Source organism: Oncorhynchus gorbuscha, linkage group LG02 (genome assembly GCF_021184085.1).
Source record: "Oncorhynchus gorbuscha isolate QuinsamMale2020 ecotype Even-year linkage group LG02, OgorEven_v1.0, whole genome shotgun sequence".
Lineage (NCBI taxonomy): Eukaryota > Metazoa > Chordata > Actinopteri > Salmoniformes > Salmonidae > Oncorhynchus > Oncorhynchus gorbuscha.
Window position 1 is genome coordinate 6613570 of NC_060174.1, and position 22230 is coordinate 6635799.

Here is a 22230-nt window from a genome sequence, read left to right on the forward strand (position 1 = left end):
ATACTGCTACTTTTGCATACTGTTACTACTGCATACTGTTAATACTGCATACTGTTACTACTGCATACTGTTACTACTGCATACTGCTACTTTTGCATACTGTTACTACTGCATACTGTTACTACTGCATACTGCTACTTTTGCATACTGTTACTACTGCATACTGTTACTACTGCATACTGTTACTACTGCATACTGTTACTACTGCATACTTCTGCTACTGCATACTGTTACTACTGCATACTGTTACTACTGTGTACATCTACTACTGCATACTTCTGCTACTGCATACTGTTACTACTGCATATTGCTACTTTTGCATACTGTTACTACTGCACACTGCTACTTTTGCATACTGTTACTACTGCATACTGTTACTACTGCATACTGTTACTACTGCATACTGTTACTACTGCATACTGCTACTTTTGCATACTGTTACTACTGCATACTGTTAATACTGCATACTGTTACTACTGCATACTGCTACTTTTGCATACTGTTACTACTGCATACTGTTACTACTGCATACTGCTAATTTTGCATACTGTTACTACTGCATACTGTTACTACTGCATACTGTTACTACTGCATACTGTTACTACTGCATACTTCTGCTACTGCATACTGTTACTACTGCATACTGTTACTACTGTGTACATCTACTACTGCATACTTCTGCTACTGCATACTGTTACTACTGCATACTGTTACTACTGCATACTGCTACTACTGCATACTGTTACTACTGTGTACTCTTACTACTGCATACTGTTACTACTGCATACTGTTACTACTGCATACTGTTACTACTGCATACTGTTACTACTGCATACTGCTACTACTGCATACTGTTACTACTGTGTACTCTTACTACTGCATACTGTTACTACTGCATACTGTTACTACTGCATACTGTTACTACTGTGTACTGTTACTACTGTGTACTCTTACTACTGTGTACTCTTACTACTGTGTACTGTTACTACTGCATACTGTTACTACTGCATACTGTTACTACTGCATACTGTTACTACTGCATACTGTTACTACTGCATACTGTTACTACTGCATACTGTTACTACTGTGTACTGTTACTACTGCATACTGTTACTACTGCATACTGTTACTACTGCATACTGCTACTTTTGCATACTGTTACTACTGCATACTGTTACTACTGTGTACTGTTACTACTGTGTACTTCTACTACGGCATACCTCTACGATTCCAACCATTACACACAGGCTCAGAAACACATACTTTTCACACGATAAGAAACACCCTCTATTTATACGCACGTACCTGTGGATTTTGTATACTAGATATGTGATAGTAGAGAAGTGGCCTGAGGGTACATGCTTAATGTGTTGTGAAAACTGGTATGAAATGTAATGTCATGTAATATATTTTAAATTGTATATAACTGCCTTAATGTTGCTGGTCCCCAGGAATAGTCACTTCTGCTTTGTCTGCAGATAATTGGGATTCATAATAAATAAAAAAATACAAAAAAATACATTATCTGTAGATTAGTTATAAAAACATTATCTGTAGATAAATTATGTTAAAAAATATCTTTAGACTGTACCTCCTCACTACTGGAACAATAGATTGTACCTCCTCACTACTGGAACAATAGATTGTACCTCCTCACTACTGGAACAATAGATTGTACCTCCTCACTACTGGAACAATAGATTGTACCTCCTCACTACTGGAACAATAGATTGTACCTCCTCACTACTGGATCAATAGATTGTACCTCCTCACTACTGGAACAATAGATTGCACCTCCTCACTACTGGAACAATAGATTGTACCTCCTCACTACTGGAACAATAGATTGTACCTCCTCACTACTGGAACAATAGATTGTACCTCCTCACTACTGGAACAATAGATTGTACCTCCTCACTACTGGAACAATAGATTGTACCTCCTCACTATTGGAACAATAGATTGTACCTCCTCACTACTGGAACAATAGATTGTACCTCCTCACTACTGGAACAATAGATTGTACCTCCTCACTACTGGAACAATAGATTGTACCTCCTCACTACTGGAACAATAGATTGTACCTCCTCACTACTGGAACAATAGATTGTAACCCCTCACTACTGGAACAATAGATTGTACCTCCTCACTGATGGAACAATAGATTGTACCTCCTCACTACTGGAACAATAGATTGTACCTCCTCACTACTGGAACAATAGATTGTACCTCCTCACTGATGGAACAATAGATTGTACCTCCTCACTGATGGAACAATAGATTGTACCTCCTCACTACTGGAACAATAGATTGTACCTCCTCACTACTGGAACAATAGATTGTACCTCCTCACTACTGGAACAATAGATTGTACCTCCTCACTACTGGAACAATAGATTGTACCTCCTCACTACTGGAACAATAGATTGTACCTCCTCACTACTGGAACAATAGATTGTACCTCCTCACTACTGGAACAATAGATTGTACCTCCTCACTGATGGAACAATAGATTGTACCTCCTCACTACTGGAACAATAGATTGTACCTCCTCACTACTGGAACAATAGATTGTACCTCCTCACTGATGGAACAATAGATTGTACCTCCTCACTGATGGAACAATAGATTGTACCTCCTCACTACTGGAACAATAGATTGTACCTCCTCACAATAGAGAGCCTTTTTCCGGGCCACTCACATTTTTTTGCAGTTTGTACATTTTTCTTTCTCATCTTTTTTTAAATAATTTGGTCAGGAAAAAAAATCTGTTTGAACTCACATGTCATAATCTGACATAATGGATTAGCTTTTTTTTCCTGGTTTTAGGTACATTTTGAAGTACTAATTAAATCTGAAGCCATTTAAAGGAGCCAAATTAACAACTACTTTAGCTGAATGGGGTGAAATGACCCGGCTCACTGAAAATACTCGGAATGCCCATCACTAATGATTGTTCACTAATAATTGATTTCTCAATCACCCAACATGCCGTGTTGTAATCTGTGGTAGGTTACATTATGAATGGAATAGCGGCATACGAATTAGGTTGCTTGTCGCACGAAACAACAAAAGAGAATTACAGGGAGAATTTACGTTGGTGATTAGAGGAACTATCGACAAAGGTTAGGAGAGGTAAAACGACAAAGGTTAGGAGAGGTAAAACGACAAAGGTTAGGGGAGGTAAAACGACAAAGGTTAGGGGAGGTAAAATGACAAAGGTTAGGGGAGGTAAAACGACAAAGGTTAGGGGAGGTAAAACGACAAAGGTTAGGGGAGGTAAAACGACAAAGGTTAGGAGAGGTAAAATCGACAAAGGTTAGGTGAGGTAAAACGACAAAGGTTAGGGGAGGTAAAACGACAAAGGTTAGGGGAGGTAAAACGACAAAGGTTAGGGGAGGTAAAATCGACAAAGGTTAGGGGAGGTAAAACGACAAAGGTTAGGGGAGGTAAAACTACAAAGGTTAGGTGAGGTAAAACGACAAAGGTTAGGGGAGGTAAAACGACAAAGGTTAGGTGAGTTTACGTAGCAAGTTAGGTGAAGTGGGTTAAGTTTAGAATAAGGGTTAGATAGAATGCTACGGTTGTCCCCGACGCGACTCGAACATTCAACATTCAAGGATTGTCAGACTTTCCTAGATTACGCCCACCCATCCTGTCCGACCAACTTCCCTACTTTAGTTTCTGTCTCCAAGTAACGAGACCATTTGTAGGTATCATACATCTTGGAGGTGCTCAGAAATATATCAAGTATATTTCATATGGCTCTGAGGCCAGACCGGTGCCTCAGCAGCTAAGACCGCACACGACATCTGTCATGTCATGCGCGTGACAGCATTAAGTGGAGTTTGTGTAGAGTAGCTCTTAGTAAGTGTTACTCCTTTATGTCAGGGTTGTACGCTCGGTGACCTGAATCCAGGGGTCCTGGATGGTAGGAAGAAGAAAGAGAGCCACCGTCCGGCCCTGTCCAACGCCACGGGCTGAAATCCAATAACCCACATGAAAGAGGCCAATCACATGGCTTCCATTATAATCCATTCACTTTAATGAAATATGGGCTCCCATAAAAAATAAAAAACTTCAAACTGACAAATTTTTATACCATCTGAACGTTAAACATAAAAAGGGGGAACGGAGTTGATGTGAAATCTGTTAAGAGTCTTCTAAATATACTCTGGATAGTCAGAAATCATGCAGCATGGGTCCAGTATGTTACAAGGCTGCTCAACTAGACTGAGTAAGTGATCGGGTCGAAATGTACAGTAATGGTTACCTGGAGGAAAATGGGGGAGGGTCATTTTTTTCTTCAATTTCAGTCAAGGGGAGGGTTTAGTATTTTTTTTTTAAACCTAGTCCAGGGGAGGGTCATGTAATTTATAATTGATGAAATTTCAGTATTTGTCAGTGTTTTAGAATGAGTTGCTTATTAGGCTATATATTGATGTAGGGTGGCAGGGTAGCCTAGTGGTTAGAGCGTTAGAATAGTAAAACCCCCAAGCTGACAAGGTACAAATCTGTCGCTCTGCCCCTGAACAGGCGCTTAACTCACTGTTCCTAGGCCGTCATTGAAAATTAGAATTTGTTGACTTGCCTAGTTAAATAAAGGTATAAAAAAATGTGTGCCGATGTTGCCCCTCATCTGTGATTCTCTGCCGAGTGCCCAATATCAAGTGTAGCTATAGGCTATTTAGTGTAGCCTCAATCAAATGATCCACAGCCTCTTTCAAAAATGCATATCTAAGGCTCTGGTCTGTCCTAAGAAGTGAGGGTAAATGTTCTCTGCTATCCACTTTGGTGTTTTAATAGTTATTTTGGGTGTAGGGGAGGGTCACTTTTTTTCAAAAGATCAGGAAGGGTTTTAGGAACATATGTTCTGCTGAAGGGAGGACCATCCATTTTAATTTCAGAGAGGCCCGATTTTCTCCATGTAACCCTTATTATAAATAACGTTCACTCCCTAACGACAGAAAAAAAGAGAGATTGTGCAGCTTTTGAGAAATGCTGAAATGTTTGGTGTTTTGTTAAAACTGTTTAAATGTGAATGTTGGTTTAAGTATGGGATGTAGCTCGTTAAGTGTGGGACTAAGTGGATGTAGCTCGTTAAGTGTGGGATTAAGTGGATGTAGCTCGTTAAGTGTGGGACGAAGTGGATGTAGCTCGTTAAGTATGAGTCTAAGTGGATGTAGCTCGTTAAGTGTGGGACTAAGTGGATGTAGCTCGTTAAGTCTGAGACTAAGTGGATGTAGCTCGTTAAGTGTGGGACTAAGTGGATGTAGCTCGTTAAGTGTGGGACTAAGTGGATGTAGCTCGTTAAGTATGAGTCTAAGTGGATGTAGCTCGTTAAGTATGGGACTAAGTGGATGTAGCTCGTTAAGTGTGGGACTAAGTGGATGTAGCTCGTTAAGTATGGGACTAAGTGGATGTAGCTCGTTAAGTATGGGACTAAGTGGATGTAGCTCGATAAGTATGGGACTAAGTGGATGTAACTCGTTAAGTATGGGACTAAGTGGATGTAGCTCGTTAAGTGTGGGACTAAGTGGATGTAGCTCGTTAAGTATGGGGCTAAGTGGATGTAGCTCGTTAAGTGTGGGACTAAGTGGATGTAGCTCGTTAAGTGTGGGACTAAGTGGATGTAGCTCGTTAAGTATGGGACTAAGTGGATGTAGCTCGTTAAGTGCGGGACTAAGTGGATGTAGCTCGTTAAGTGTGGGACTAAGTGGATGTAGCTCGTTAAGTATGGGACTAAGTGGATGTAGCTCGTTAAGTGTGGGACTAAGTGGATGTAGCTCGTTAAGTGTGGGACTAAGTGGATGTAGCTCGTTAAGTGTGGGACTAAGTGGATGTAGCTCGTTAAGAGTAGGACTAAGTGGATGTAGCTCGTTAATTGTAAGTCGCTCTGGATAAGAGCGTCTGCTAAATGACTTAAATGTAAATGTAAATGTAAGAGTGGGACTAAGTGGATGTAGCTCCTTAAGTATGGAACTAAGTGGATGTAGCTCGTTAAGTGTGGGACTAAGTGGATGTAGCTCGTTAAGTATGAGTCTAAGTGGATGTAGCTCGTTAAGTGTGAGTCTAAGTGGATGTAGCTTGTTAAGAGTGGGACTAAGTGGATGTAGCTCGTTAAGTGTGGGACTAAGTGGATGTAGCTCGTTAAGTATGAGTCTAAGTGGATGTAGCTCGTTAAGAGTGGGACTAAGTGGATGTAGCTCGTTAAGAGTGGGACTAAGTGGATGTAGCTCGTTAAGTATGAGTCTAAGTGGATGTAGCTCGTTAAGTGTGGGACTAAGTGGATGTAGCTCGTTAAGTATGAGTCTAAGTGGATGTAGCTCGTTAAGAGTGGGACTAAGTGGATGTAGCTCGTTAAGTGTGGGACTAAGTGGATGTAGCTCGTTAAGTATGGGACTAAGTGGTTGTAGCTCGTTAAGTGTGGGACTAAGTGGATGTAGCTCGTTAAGTATGGGACTAAGTGGATGTAGCTCGTTAAGTGTGGGACTAAGTGGATGTAGCTCGTTAAGTATGGGACTAAGTGGATGTAGCTCGTTAAGTATGGGGCTAAGTGGATGTAGCTCGTTAAGTGTGGGACTAAGTGGATGTAGCTCGTTAAGTGTGGGACTAAGTGGATGTAGCTCGTTAAGTGTGGGACTAAGTGGATGTAGCTCGTTAAGTGTGGGACTAAGTGGATGTAGCTCGTTAAGTATGGGACTAAGTGGATGTAGCTCGTTAAGTATGGGGCTAAGTGGATGTAGCTCGTTAAGTGTGGGACTAAGTGGATGTAGCTCGTTAAGAGTGGGACTAAGTGGATGTAGCTCGTTAAGTATGGGGCTAAGTGGATGTAGCTCGTTAAGTATGGGGCTAGTGGATGTAGCTCGTTAAGTGTGGGACTAAGTGGATGTAGCTCGTTAAGTGTGGGACTAAGTGGATGTAGCTCGTTAAGTGTGGGACTAAGTGGATGTAGCTTGTTAAGTATGGGACTAAGTGGATGTAGCTCGTTAAGTATGGGGCTAAGTGGATGTAGCTCGTTAAGTGTGGGACTAAGTGGATGTAGCTCGTTAAGTGTGGGACTAAGTGGATGTAGCTCGTTAAGTGTGGGACTAAGTGGATGTAGCTCGTTAAGTGTGGGACTAAGTGGATGTAGCTCGTTAAGTGTGGGACTAAGTGGATGTAGCTCGTTAAGTGTGGGACTAAGTGGATGTAGCTCGTTAAGTGTGGGACTAAGTGGATGTAGCTCGTTAAGTGTGGGACTAAGTGGATGTAGCTCGTTAAGTATGGGGCTAAGTGGATGTAGCTCGTTAAGTGTGGGACTAAGTGGATGTAGCTCGTTAAGTGTGGGACTAAGTGGATGTAGCTCGTTAAGTGTGGGACTAAGTGGATGTAGCTCGTTAAGTGTGGGACTAAGTGGATGTAGCTCGTTAAGTGTGGGACTAAGTGGATGTAGCTCGTTAAGTATGGGGACTAAGTGGATGTAGCTCGTTAAGTGTGGGACTAAGTGGATGTAGCTCGTTAAGTGTGGGACTAAGTGGATGTAGCTCGTTAAGTGTGGGACTAAGTGGATGTAGCTCGTTAAGTGTGGGACTAAGTGGATGTAGCTCGTTAAGTGTGGGACTAAGTGGATGTAGCTCGTTAAGTGTGGGACTAAGTGGATGTAGCATCTTGTCAGTGGGATGAGTGTTTGTAAAGCTATATAAAACACTATGCTTCCCAGTCGATACAGTTTGTGCATCAATTATTTTCTAATTTTGTGATGTATTTGTTAGTTTAGGTCTTCGGGATGGTTTTATTTTTTCCTTGTGGTATGTCGACGTTTGGTAGCTGAAGTCTATGCCGCTTTGTTGATGATTGGTCAACAGTACTACTCCTAGTGAAAACATTAAGTGTTTTGGTGTCATTCAAAAAGGGATGACTAGTTTTCATGCACATTTTTTCACTTGAGAAATACTGCACCAAACAACATTGTTGTTTCTACGGTGGCTCAAGGGAAGATGTTTAGGGAACCGGAGAACACAGACGGATGCTTTGCCTAGCCGAGATCTGCTAAGAATGAACCAAACCTACGTGTGTATGTATGCAGGCGCCTTTACAGTGCCTAACAGTGAACAAGCAAAGAAGACAACCATTACTGTACAATCACTTCCTGGGAAAGTCTAAATGGGATCCTGGGGACATCCTGAATTTGATATCACCCCATCGAAGTTGAACATTTAAACGGTTAAGGTTCCGGTTGGGTAAGGGGTTAAGTTTAGAGTTAGGATTTAGGGTAGGGAAGTCCCAAGAATCCCAGATAGCACTAATCATCAATTCCTTGACCAAATGTCTTATACTGACAAACTTAGATTCACATACTTCAACAGATTCTCCTCATGCATGTAAAAAAATATATTTACAGCTTTGGCCCTCTCCTACACTCAGCCTAACACTGCCAAGTCTCTCTCACACACACATGTCCGCACACAAACACACACACTACCTATGGAGGCTCTCTGCAAAATGAATAACCCAGGCCAGCGTGGTAGAGATAGTGTGTTTTGGTGCTTCTAGTGAAAGGGCTTTGCCTCAACTCTGCAGAGAACAGGGATGACTGATTTACCAACAGCGTTGCCTCAACTCCACTGAGGACAGGGCTGACTGATTTACCAACAGCGTTGCCTCAACTCCACTGAGGACAGGGCTGACTGATTTACCAACAGCGTTGCCTCAACTCCACTGAGGACAGGGCTGACTGATTAATTATATCAACATGGAGAGAGAGAGAGAGAGAGAGAGAGAGAGAGAGAGAGAGAGAGAGAGAGAGAGAGAGAGAGAGAGAGAGAGAGAGAGAGAGAGAGAGAGAGAGAGGGAGAGAGAGAGAGAGAGGGGAGTGGGGGGAGGTATGATTTAAAGTCCTAATATCAGCAGTTATTGCTACTCCTGTTCTCCAGTTTCATAGTGAAGTGTAATGGAATCCTCACCCATCATTGAGCATGTTGATCGCCTGTTAAACCGACCCCGACCTATCACGACAAAGCTCCTGGCTGTCAACTACCTATCGGATATGAGGAGAGTCTGATATTTTCTGCACATGACAAATTGAGTGGACTTGAGTTGTGTACTAGCCTGGCTGACATGACTCGTGTGGTCAGCGAGGGAGAGCACACTGATCTGGACAGGAGGCCGTTGTAAATGCGGTTTGATTGGTTCTCTCAGACTTTTACTGTTGAGGTGGGTCTCATTATGTCTGGTTGAAAACCAAACACTGCATTCCACAGGAAGAACTTTATACCAATGGTCCAGCATGGTGGCGGTAGTGTGATGGTTTGGGGTCAGCATGGTGGCCGTAGTGTGATGGTTTGGGGTCAGCATGGTGGCCGTAGTGTGATGGTTTGGGGTCAGCATGGTGGCCGTAGTGTGATGGTTTGGGGTCAGCATGGTGGCCGTAGTGTGATGGTTTGGGGTCAGCATGGTGGCGGTAGTGTGATGGTTTGGGGTCAGCATGGTGGCCGTAGTGTGATGGTTTGGGGTCAGCATGGTGGCGGTAGTGTGAGCATGGTTGGTGGCAGGTTTGGGGTCAGCATGGTGGTGGTAGTGGTGGTGGTAGTGTGATGGTTTGGGGTCAGCATGGTGGCGGTAGTGTGATGGTTTGGGGTCAGCATGGTGGCGGTAGTGTGATGGTTTGGGGTCAGCATGGTGGTGGTAGTGTGATGGTTTGGGGTCAGCATGGTGGCGGTAGTGTGATGGTTTGGGGTCAGCATGGTGGTGGTTTGGGGTCAGTGTGATGGTTTTGGGGTCAGCATGGTGGCGTAGTGGTTTGGGGTCAGTGTGATGGTTTGGGGTCAGCATGGTGGCGGTAGTGTGATGGTTTGGGGTCAGCATGGTGGCCGTAGTGTGATGGTTTGGGGTCAGCATGGTGGCCGTAGTGTGATGGTTTGGGGTCAGCATGGTGGCCGTAGTGTGATGGTTTGGGGTCAGCATGGTGGTGGTAGTGGGATGGTTTGGGGTCAGCATGGTGGCGGTAGTGTGATGGTTTTGGGGTCAGCATGGTGGTGGTAGTGTGATGGTTTGGGGTCAGCATGGTGGTGCCGTAGTGTGATGGTTTGGGGTCAGCATGGTGGCCGGTAGTGTGATGGTTTGGGGTCAGCATGGTGGCCGTAGTGTGATGGTTTGGGGATGCTTTGCTGCCTCAGGACCTGGACGACTGAACCATGAATTCTGCTCTGCATCAGAGAATTCCACAGGAGAATGTCAGGTCTTCCGTCGGTGAACGGAAGCTGTGTATCTGGCTTTACAAGATGGTGCCTGACAAAGATGGTCGTCTATCTTCGAGTTCTTAGGAAACCATGCAGTATTTTTGTTTTTTTTTAATGTCTTGTTTCTTACATTGTTACCCCAGGAAATCTTAAGTCTTATTACAAGAAATATTGGATATCATCAAGAACAACAACCACCCGAGCCACTGCCTGTTAACCCTGTTACCATCCAGAAGGCGAGGTCAGTACAGGTGCATCAAAGCTGAGACTGAGAAACTGAAAAACAGCTTCTATCTTAAAGGTCATCAGACTGCTAAAAAGCCCTCACTAACTCAGAGAGGCTGCTGCCTACATGGAGACCCAATCACTGGACACTTTAATAAATGACCAGTAGTTACTTTAAACAACCTTGCCTATGCCGCTCGGCCATCGATCGTCCATATACTTATATGTACATATTCTCATTCACCCTTTTAGATTTGTGTGTATTAGGTGGTTGTTGGGGAATTGTTAGATTACTTGGTAGATATTACTGCACTGTCGGAACTAGAAGCACAAGCATTTTGCTACACTTGCATTAAGATCTGCTAACCATGGCTATGTGACCAATACAATTTGATTTGATTTGAGAATGGTGGAAATCCAGCTAAATTCTGGAAAGTGGTCAAATCTTTGAAATAAAATTCCATCCCCTCTATTGCCCCAACAGGTTACGACAGCCTCTGGTCCCATAACAGACACAAATAAAAATGTGTGGTGCTTTTAATAATAATTTTTCCTCTGTCGTCCACCTGTTTGAAAGGATAATTTCTGAAAATACCTCAAGTTCCAGAAGAGGGAGTCCTTTATTCACCTCTAAACAGAGAGCAGAGAATGATGCACTTCCAGGCACTCACTTTTCATTTTTATTCATTTGAACCATGTTATTTATGTCTGTGATGTACTATATGCCTTGCAACAACAACAAAAAATATATAAAAAAAAACAAAAAATGACATTTTTTTGTTTGATCTCTTTTTACTGCAGCTTCCTGCCCCCCCTCATTGTAAAACCTTTCGATCCGAACAGTTTTTGAACAAATTACTTCCGGTGTCATCTCTAAGATCTGGAAGGTGTCAAATTAAAATATTTGAATTACTTGCAAACTTTCAGCTAAGAACTGTTAACAGGTGAGCCTGCTATGTACTGTTATTGCCCTTACGTCTGAGCTCCAATCAGATTGTCTTTTACCTCCCAGAATGCCCTTGTGGATTTATTGGTACTTAGTGCGGGAAAGAGTAAAGGATTGTTGTTTTCTAATTCTCATAGAAATATTTCAGATGGTTTACACATTGATGAGTTCTCTCATCGAGCGGGTTCCCGCCTATAAATATCTGGGTTTATATATTATTTCTTACATATGGATAAGCTAGTAATACTCATTTTATAGATATCATGCCTCTTCCTAAACAACAGGAAGCAGGTTGTACAGGAAACCTTCCCACCAGCTCTTGATTGTGGTGACACTATTTATCAGAATGCAGCAGCCTACTACTATAAAACCCTGTAATGCAGTGGACCATAGCGCACTTCGCTTTACCGCAGGTGACAGGTTTAATACTCATCACTGCATCCTTTATCAGGTCGGATGGACGTCTCTAAATTCCACGTAGATCACTTGACTTCTCCCATTTTTGTTTACAAAGCTCTGCTGCACAAGCTTCCATCATATCTCACTTGTCTGTTAAAGTCTGTAAATACGAAGGCACCAACCCCACTCACAGGGTTGGTTGACTCTTGAGGTTCCTCGTGTCTCTACCGACCGTTGGGAAATCAGCCTTTAGTTTGAACTGTTGATTTACCCCCTCCCCCCCTCCCTCCCTCCCCCCCCATGTTTGGAATATTTCACAAACCTCATTACGTCTTTAACCCCTGGTGCCAATAGGACAGTTTAGACACGGATGAGGAATGAACTCACTGAGGTTTGCGAGTGTTTCGGTTAATTGTAATACTTAATTTTTTGTTTTGTTGAAACGCAGTGTATCTGCATATTGTTTTATTGAATTATGTTGATTTGTGATTTGATTGTTCTCAAGGAACCATGGAGAACGAGACCCAGGTCTCAATTGGGATCCCCTGAATAAAATTTAAAAAAAAAACATGATTATTTTTTTAAGACAGGCTATGGGCAATTATCAAACAATGGCTTTATCTGAATGAAGATGAGTTATTGGTAGACTAATATAATGGTTACATTAGCATGACACATGTTACATCGGGTACAGCACACCTTATCCTATGTAAAAGACACTGACTGACTGTTGTGAAAAGGGGGGGAGTTATACTAAGGTCTATGGAATTGTTTTGAGAAAGTCATGCCAAGGATTATTTATATAAATTATAAATTATTTATATAAATATAAAGATTATTTAGCTGTTTGATTTGGATTTGTAAGACCACTTGAAGTTTAAAACAATATATACAACAATTATTTAATGAAGAACACATTTTGACCTAACTACTATAAGCCCATAGCAACGCATTGCCTAACAGATTCACTACATAGAACAACAGATAGTCCCTCCCCTCCCACACACAATCTAAAGGAAGTTTGTTGTGAAGTTTCTGTCCTCTATCTGAGAGATATCAGAAAGATCAGGAAACATTTTTTCCATGTATTTAACCTCTTATTTTCAACTGTTACCGGGGGACTTTCAGATGGGTGTTGTGAGGCCTGTGGACATCCTAGAGCAAAACAAATGACGTGTATGTGTTTTCGGGCTTCTCACGTTTCCACAGAGGGGTCATACTAGTGTGTAGCCCAAACTGTTCGGACGCTACAAACAGAAGTTGGCAGATCGGCTGTACCAACTTCAAATGAGTCCCAAGATGCTTGTCGGGGTCATAGCAAAATGGAGAAAACCATTGTGTTTGTGAGAGTTTCATCTTTCCATAGACGTGTCATAATAGTTTATAGGCCAAACCGTTCAAACGCTGCAGACAATTTTGTGAGAAGACCGATTTTCGGGATGTCTCATGGTCTGACAAACATCCCTTTCACCCCAGATACAGAAGTGTTATATATTATATATTATAAATCTTATTTATTGTCATATTAATTGTCATATTAAGTGTTATATATTATATTATATATTATTATATATGTTATCGGATACGGTTTATTGAGATGCATCCAATTAAAAATATATATCTCTAACCTACATTGACACATTTGTATGGGAATTATGCTAATTAGATTCCGGTAGACCTTTTTTTGAACCAATGGGTGTACAGTACCATCACAAAGTATTCACATCCTAAGACTTTTTATGTTACAATTTTAGAGTTTAAAATCTATTTAAATTCAGATGTTGTTTCACTGGCTTACACATAATAACCCATAATGTCAAAGTGGAATAATGTTTTAGACATAAAATTAAGTTGAAATATCTTGATCAACAACCAATCAACAACCAACTTGATGAGCTTGATTATTTTTTTAAAGAATAATTTGCAAACATTGTACAGCAGCAGTTGTGCAAAGCTCTTAGAAACTTACCCAGAAAGACTCACAGCCAGAAAGACTCAAGACTCGAGGCCAAATGTGATTCCAACATGTATTGACTCAGGGGTGAGAATACTTATGTAAATTAGATATTCATGTATTTAATTTTCAATAAATTTGCAAAACATTTCTAAAACATGTTTTCACATGATCATTATGGGATATTGTGTGTAGATGGGCGAGATTTTGTATTTATTTAATCCAATTTGAATTCAGGTCGTAACACAACAAAACGTGGATGTCACACCCTGACCATAGTTTGCTTTGTATGTTCCTGTCTCTGTGTTTGCACCGGATAGGGCTGTTTAGGTTTTAACCACGCTGCGTTTTGGTCCGCCTCTCCTTCAACTCAAGAAAACCGTGGAATAAGTCAAAGGCTAATGAATACTTTTTGAAGACACTGTATATAAACTCCGGAAGACTGACAGGGGATGCTGTATTGAAGCAGCCATCTTGGTACTTCTTCTCCAGTATAAAACATATTTTGGAAGTTGTAGAAATGCATTTCTATCTACATTTGTTTTTGACACATGTATTCTATTACAGTTGCCTTAATTCATATTTTTATTGTAATATTATGTGAACTAAACATACAAATACATTTCCCCACTAGAACTAAATGTAAACGATGTGAAATGGCTAGCTAGTTTGCGGTGGTGCGCGCTAACTGTGTTTCAATCGGGTGACGTCACTCACTCTGAGATCTTGAAGTGTGGAGCGATTGGTAACAATGCTTTGTGGGAGGCTGTTGTCGATGTGTGCAGAGGGTCCCTGGTTCGAGCCCAGGTAGGGGCGAGGAGAGGAACGGAAGCTATACTGGTACACAAACACAACTAAATGCATGTATTTTTGTCCAAGAAACATTTATTTGAAATGCTGTAGAATTACATTCATTCCTATGAGGACTGCTCTAACTGGGAAGTGGCAATATGGCCGACTGGTGGCTTCAAAGCCAAGGTTAATACATAGGCTCAGCAATTCAGGGTTTATATACATCATTGGTATTAACACCATTGCAGCTGACAATATTTTTCAATGACAACACATTTGTGGCATCCGTCATCCATGTATAGACATATGTTCAGACACGCAGATACCGAATTAGCACTGTCGACTCTGTCTTCCATCTGTTTTCCATAAACATGTGCTGTAACATGGAAATATCTTAGCTAGCTAGGTTAGCAGCTAACGTTAGATAGCAAGTAGCTAGTAGGCTAATTTGATTAAAGGCAAACAATATCAACACTGGCCTGAACAGGAGAACGTTGGCCATTTATTTGTGACTGCTGTGTTTGGGTCTGGCAGCAGTAGTAGCAACTAGAGAGGCTTCCTCTCACTCCACTGGCTCCCAGAGCGAGGCACAATGAAGGTTGTTTGGGTCTGGCAGCAGTAGTAGCAACTAGAGAGGCTTCCTCTCACTCCACTGGCTCCCAGAGCGAGGCACAATGAAGGTTGTTTGGGTCTGGCAGCAGTAGTAGCAACTAGAGAGGCTTCCTCTCACTCCACTGGCTCCCAGAGTGAGGCACAATGAAGGTTGTTTGGGTCTGGCAGCAGTAGTAGCAGAGAGGCTTCCTCTCACTCCACTGGCTCCCAGAGCAGCACAACTAGAGAGGCTTCCTCTCACTCCACTGGCTCCCAGAGCGAGGCACAATGAAGGTTGTTTGGGTCTGGCAGCAGTAGTAGCAACTAGAGAGGCTTCCTCTCACTCCACTGGCTCCCAGAGCGAGGCACAATGAAGGTTGTTTGGGTCTGGCAGCAGTAGTAGCAACTAGAGAGGCTTCCTCTCACTCCACTGGCTCCCAGAGCGAGGCACAATGAAGGTTGTTTGGGTCTGGCAGCAGTAGTAGCAACTAGAGAGGCTTCCTCTCACTCCACTGGCTCCCAGAGCGACGGACAAAGAAGGTTGTTTGGGTCTGGCAGCAGTAGTAGCAACTAGAGAGGCTTCCTCTCACTCCACTGGCTCCCAGAGCGAGGCACAATGAAGGTTGTTTGGGTCTGGCAGCAGTAGTAGCAACTAGAGAGGCTTCCTCTCACTCCACTGGCTCCCAGAGCGAGGCACAATGAAGGTTGTTTGATTTAGAACAGATAATAATAACAATTATTCCATCAAGGAGTTTGATTTTATTATATACAGTACCAGTCAAAGTTTGGACACACATTTACAGGGTTTTTCTTCATTTGTACTATTTCCTACATTGCAGAATGATGGTGAAAGACATCAAAACTATGAAATAACACATTTGGAACCAGGTAATAGCCCCAAAAAAGTGTTAAAAAAATAACAAATACTGTATATTTTATACTTGAGATTCTTGAAAGTAGCCACCATTTGCCTTGATGACAGCTTTGCACACTCTTGCTGTGTGCATTAAGGAAATTGACGCATCGCTAAAGCATCGCTTAAAGTGCTATCAGAAATTTAGGCAAATAAATGCTCCAGCTATTAATTGAAGTTGAACTTTTGTTATTTTAAAAGTTCAATTTAAAGTTAAAGAGGGAATGTTCACTCCCTGTTACACAGCTTGAAAATGTAATATTTTACAAACACAATACAAAACAAAGGAACTTAAGGTCAGAACGTGACAAGTACCCCATAATGACAAAGTGAAAACAGGTTTTTAGACATTTTTGCAAATGTATAAATAAAAAAACATAAATACCTTATTTACATAAGGATTCAGAACCTTTTGCTTCAAATTGAGCTCAGGTACATCCTGTTTCCATTGATCATCCTAGAGATGTTTCTACGACTTAATTAGAGTCAACCTGTGGTAAATTCAATTGCATTTTGCCACCTAAAGGTCTTTGACAAGATTCTCTGATCTGATGAAATCAAGATTAAACTATTTTACCTGAATGCCAAGCTTCATGTCTGGAGGAAACCTGGCACCATCCCTATGGTGAAGCATGATGGTGGCAGCATCATGCTGTGGGGATTTTTTCAGCGGCAGGGACTGGGAGACAAGCCAGATCAAGCCAATCAGGATCAAGGTAAAGGTTAAAGTATCAAACTACAGAGAGATCGGGGCGGCAGGGTAGCCTAGTGGTTAGAGTGTTGGACTGGTAACCAGAAGGTTGCAAGTTCAAACCCCCAAGCTGACAAGGTACAAATCTGTCGTTCTGCCCCTGAACAGGCAGTTAACCCACTGTTCCTAGGCCGTCATTGAAAATAAGAATTTGTTCTTAACTGACTTGCCTAGTTAAATAAAGGTCAAATAAAAAATAAAAATCCTTCATGAAAACTTGCTCCTCCAACTGGGGTGAATCTTCCAACAGGACAATGACCCTAAGTACACAGCCAAGACAACGCATGAGTGGCTTTGGGACAAGTCTCTGAATGTCCTTGAGGGCCCAGCCAGAGCCCTGACTTGAACCCGATGAAATATCTCTGGAGAGACTTGAAAAAGCCATGCAGTGATGCTCCTCATCCAACCTGACAGAGCTTGAGAGGATCTGCAGAGATGAATGGGAGAAACTCCCCAAATACAGGTGTGCCAAGTTTATAGCGTCATACCCAAGAAGCCTTGATGCTATAATCGCTGCCAAAGGTGCTTCAACAAAGTACTGAGTAAAGGGTATGAATACTTGTGATATTTAAATATATTTTTTGTTTTATACATTTGCAAAAATAAAATAAGAACTTTTTGTTTTGCCATTTTGGGTTATTGTGTGTAGATTGGTGAGAAAAAAATGATTGAATACATATTAGAATATGGCTGTAACGTAACAAAATGTGGAAAACATCAAGGGTTCTGAGTACTTTCCCAATGCACTGTTGGTGCAAGGGGGGGGGGCCCAGGACCGACTCTAGGAAACCCCTGTTCTGGAGTAACCTCAGAGAAGCTGCACGTATCTAATTATAGACAAGTTGACTAACCGTATACATCCTACTAAAATGTCAGAAATTACAAGCAGAAACATATGAAAATCAGGCAAAAGACATGGTGCAAAATAATCATTCAGCCTACGGACAGAGGAGCTATAGGAGGGATGGGAGCATTGTAACGGCTGGAATGGAATCCGTGGAATGGAGTCAAACACGTTATTTCCCGAATGCAGTTTTCAAATATACTTTGTGGAACCATCTACCAGATCATCAGATCATATTTGCACTTCTCCAGAAATAGCAGAAGAATAGATCATCATATCATATTTGCACTTCTCCAAAAATAGCATAATAAATTGTATTATGAATTAAGACATTTACGTGCTCACTATAAACCCCATAGATTTTAAATATTTTGAATAAATCAATTTAAATGAAAAAAATCTGCTTTTTTTCAGTGCTAGCTGTGCCACCAGAGATTTTGTGTTCGAGCCCAGGTTCTGCCGCAGCTGGCCGAGACCGAGACCGGAAGAACAATTGGCCCAGCGTCGTCCGGGTTAGGGAGGGTTTGGCCGGCAGGGATATCCTTGTCTCATCGCGCACTAGCGACTCCTGTGGTGGGCTGGGCGCAGTGCACGCTGACCAGGTCGCTAGATGTACAGTGTTTCCTCTGACACATTGGTGCGGCTGGCTTCCGAGTTGGATGTGCATTGTGTAAAGAAGCAGTGCGGCTTGATTGGGTTGTGTTTCGGAGGACACACGGCTCTCGACCTTCGCCTCTCCCGAGTCCGTACGGGAGTTACAGCGATGAGACAAGACAGTACTACTACTAATTGGATACCACGAAATTGGGGAGAAAAAGCGGCTAAAAAAATTATAATTATTATTATTTTAATTAAAAACCAATCCGCTTTTTAAACTCACAACAATATCTCTTAATAGGATCGGGTCAGAAGCATGATATCATAAATTGCTTCTGTTGTTCCATGGCACATGTAGGCTTAAATGTGGTGACGACTGACTTGGTCGCCCTGTTCCTAGTTCCAACTTTGCAGTATATATATTATTTTGTGTTGTAACTTACATTATTTGCTCAGAACGTTTCTTGCATTATTATCTACAGCTAAAAAAAAATTTTGGATTTCGATCAGTGGTTACTCACCAGCATTTCGACAATCCTGAATTGGTTCCTTTGTTCATACCCCCTCAGGCATTTCCACTCAAATCAAATCAAATCAAAGTGTATTTGTCACGTGCGCCGAAATTAACCTTACAGTGAAATGCTTACTTACAGGCTCTAACCAATAGTGCGGGGGAAAAAAATGTGTGTGTGTGTGTGTGTGTGTGTGTGTGTGTGTGTGTGTGTGTGTGTGTGTGTGTGTGTGTGTGTGTGTGTGTGTGTGTGTGTGTGTGTGTGTGTGTGTGTGTGTGTGTGTGTGTGTGTGTGTGTGTGTGTGTGTAAGTAAAGAAATAAAACAACTGTAAAATGACATTTGAAAAAATAGTAGCAAGGCTATATACAGACACCTGTTAGTCAGGCTTATTGAGGTAGAATGTACATGTAGGTATCGTTAAAGTGACTATGCATATATGATGAACAGAGAGTAGCAGAAGCGTAAAAAGAGGGGTTGGCGGGTGGTGGGACACAATGCAGATAGCCCAGTTAGCCAATGTGCGGGAGCACTGGTTGGTCGGGCCAATTTAGGTAGTATGTACATGAATGTATAGTTAAAGTGACTATCCATATAAGATAAACAGAGTAGCAGAAGTGTAAAAGAGGGGTTGGGGGGGAACACAATGCACATAGCCCGGGTAACCATTTGGTTACCTGTTCAGGAGTCTTATGGCTAGGGGGTAAAAACTGTTGAGAAGCCTTTTTGTCCTAGACTTGGCACTCCGGTACTGCTTGCCATGCGGTAGTAGAGAGAACAGTCTGACTGGGGTGGCTGGGGTCTTTGACAATTTTTAGGGCCTTCCTCTGACACCGCCTGGTGTAGATGGCAGGTAGCTTTGCCCCAGTGATGTACTGGGCCGTACGCACTACCCTCTGAAGTGCCTTGCGGTCGGAGGCCAAGCAATTGCCGTACCAGGCAGTGATACAACCGGTCAGGATGCTCTCGATGTTGCTGCTGTAGAACCTTTTGAGGATCTCAGGACTCATGACAAATCTTTTTAGTTTCCTGAATAGGCAATAGGCTTTGTCATGCCCTCTACACGACTGACTTGGTGTGTTTGGACCAATCTAGTTTGTTGTTGATGTGGACACCAAGGAATTTGAAGCTCTCAACCTGCTCCACTACAGCCCGGTCGATGAGAATGGGGACATGCTCGGTGCTCCTTTCCTGTAGTCCACAATAATCTCCTTAGTCTTGGTTACGTTGAGGGATAGGCTGTTATTCTGGCACCACCCAGCCAGGTCTCTGACCTCCTCCCTATAGGCTGTCCCGTCGTTGTTACTGTTGTGTCATCAGCAAACTTAATGATGGTGTTGCAGTCGTGCCTGGCCATGCAGTCCTGGGTGATCAGGGAGTACAGGAGGGGACTGAGCACGCACCCCTGGGGAGCTCCAGTGTTGAGGATCAGCATGGCAGATGTGTTGCTACCTACCCTCACCATCTGGGGGTGGCCTGTCAGGAAGTTCAGGATCCAGTTGCAGAGGGAGGTGTTTAGTCCCAGGATCCTTGGCTTGTTGATGATCTTTGAGGGTACTATGGTGTTGAACGCTGATCTGTAGTCAATGAACAGCATGCTCCTTTTGTCCAGGCGGGAAAGGGCAGTGTGGAGTGCAATAGAGATTGCATCCTCTGTGGATCTGTTTGGGCGGTATGCAAATTGGAGTGGGTCTAGGGTTTCTGGGATAATTGTGTTGATGTGAGCCATTACCAGCCTTTCAAAGCAGTTCATGGCTATTGGTGTGAGTGCTACGGGTCTGTAGTCATTTACGCAGGTTGCCTAAAGCATGTTGGTATTACAGACTCAATCAGGGACATGTTGAAAATGTCAGTGAAGACACCTGCCAGTTGGTCAGCACATGCCCGGAGCACACCTCCTGGTAATCCGTCTTGCCCCACAGCCTTGTGTATATTGACCTTTTTAAAGGTCTTACTCACGTCGGCTACGGAGAGCGTGATCACACAGTCGTCCGGATCTGCACCGACTGAGAAGAGGAATATGGAGTGGGCTTTTAGTCTGACTCGGGAGGCATGCAAACCATCCACTGCTTCCGAGCATATCGCATATGTTCAGTCCCTGGAAAATAAAGTAGACCATCTCAGATTCTCCTTCCAGAGACACATCAGGTACTGTAACATATTCTGTTTCACGGAATCATGGTTCTCTCCGGATATACTGTCCCCGTCAATACAGCCTCCGTAGATTGAATATACAGGAAGAACAAACTCTCAGCTAAAATAAAACCGTAGTTGTGATGTAATGTGATTGTGGTAACTTAAGTCCTTTTGTTCTCCCGATCTGGAATACCTCACCCATTTTTACGCATTAACTTCCGAGTTAATTCTCTTCGGTCATCGTCACGGTTGACACAGCGACGGCTCTCAGGGGACATTGTTCAAACTGGAAACCGCACATCCCAAGGCCACATTTATTGTAACTGTGGACTATAATAAATCAAATCTGAAGAAAATGCTACAGTTTTATCAACACATCGCCTGCAGTACTTGCTCGTCAATAACTCTCAACAATTACTAGGACGGTTACACAGCCCTCCCTTTGGCAAATCAGATCACCCCTCTGTTCTACGTGGTAAAGACGTTTCAAAATTGGTCGGACCAATCGGTATCTATGCTTCAAAATTGTTTTGATCACATGGACTGGGATGTTACTGGTTGCCTCTGAGAATAACATTATAGTATACACTTCATCAGACTATTGCGTAGAGGATGTTGTTCCCACTGTGACGATTAGTGCTTATCCAATCCAAAAAACATGGATAAAAGGCGGCATTTGCGCAAACTGAAAGTGCGAACCACTGCATTTCACCACGGCAAGGTGACTGGGAAAATGGACTTGTACAAATAGACCCCTTATCCCCGTAAGGCAATAAAGTGACAAAACGTCAGTACAGAGACAAAGTGGAGTCGCAATTCAATGGCTCAGACACGAGAAGTGTGTGGCAGGGACTCCAGACAATCACAGATTATGAAGGTAAAACCAGGCAACAAAGACTTGCTCCCGGACAAGATGAACACCTGCTTCGCCCGCTTTGAAGATAACACAGTGCAGAGGAATGTGAGCTCTCATTCTCCATGGCTGACGTGAGTAAGATATTTAAGCGTGTTAAACCTCGGAAGGCGGCCCGGCCCAGACAGCATCCCTATCAACGTCCTCGGAGCATGTGCTGGCTGGAGTGTTTATGGACATATTCAATCTCTCCCTACCCTAGTCTGTTGTCCCCACTTGCTTCAAGATGTCTATCATTGTTCCTGTACCCAAGAAAGCGAAGGTAACTGAACTAAATGACTATCACACCGCACGACTCACTTCTGTTATCATGAAGTGCTTTCAGAGGCTGGTTGAGGATCATATCACCCTACACCCTTGACCCACAAGAATTTGCATACCGCCCCAACAGGAAAAGGGGGATAACTAGTCAGTTGTACAACTGAAAGCTTTCTAATGA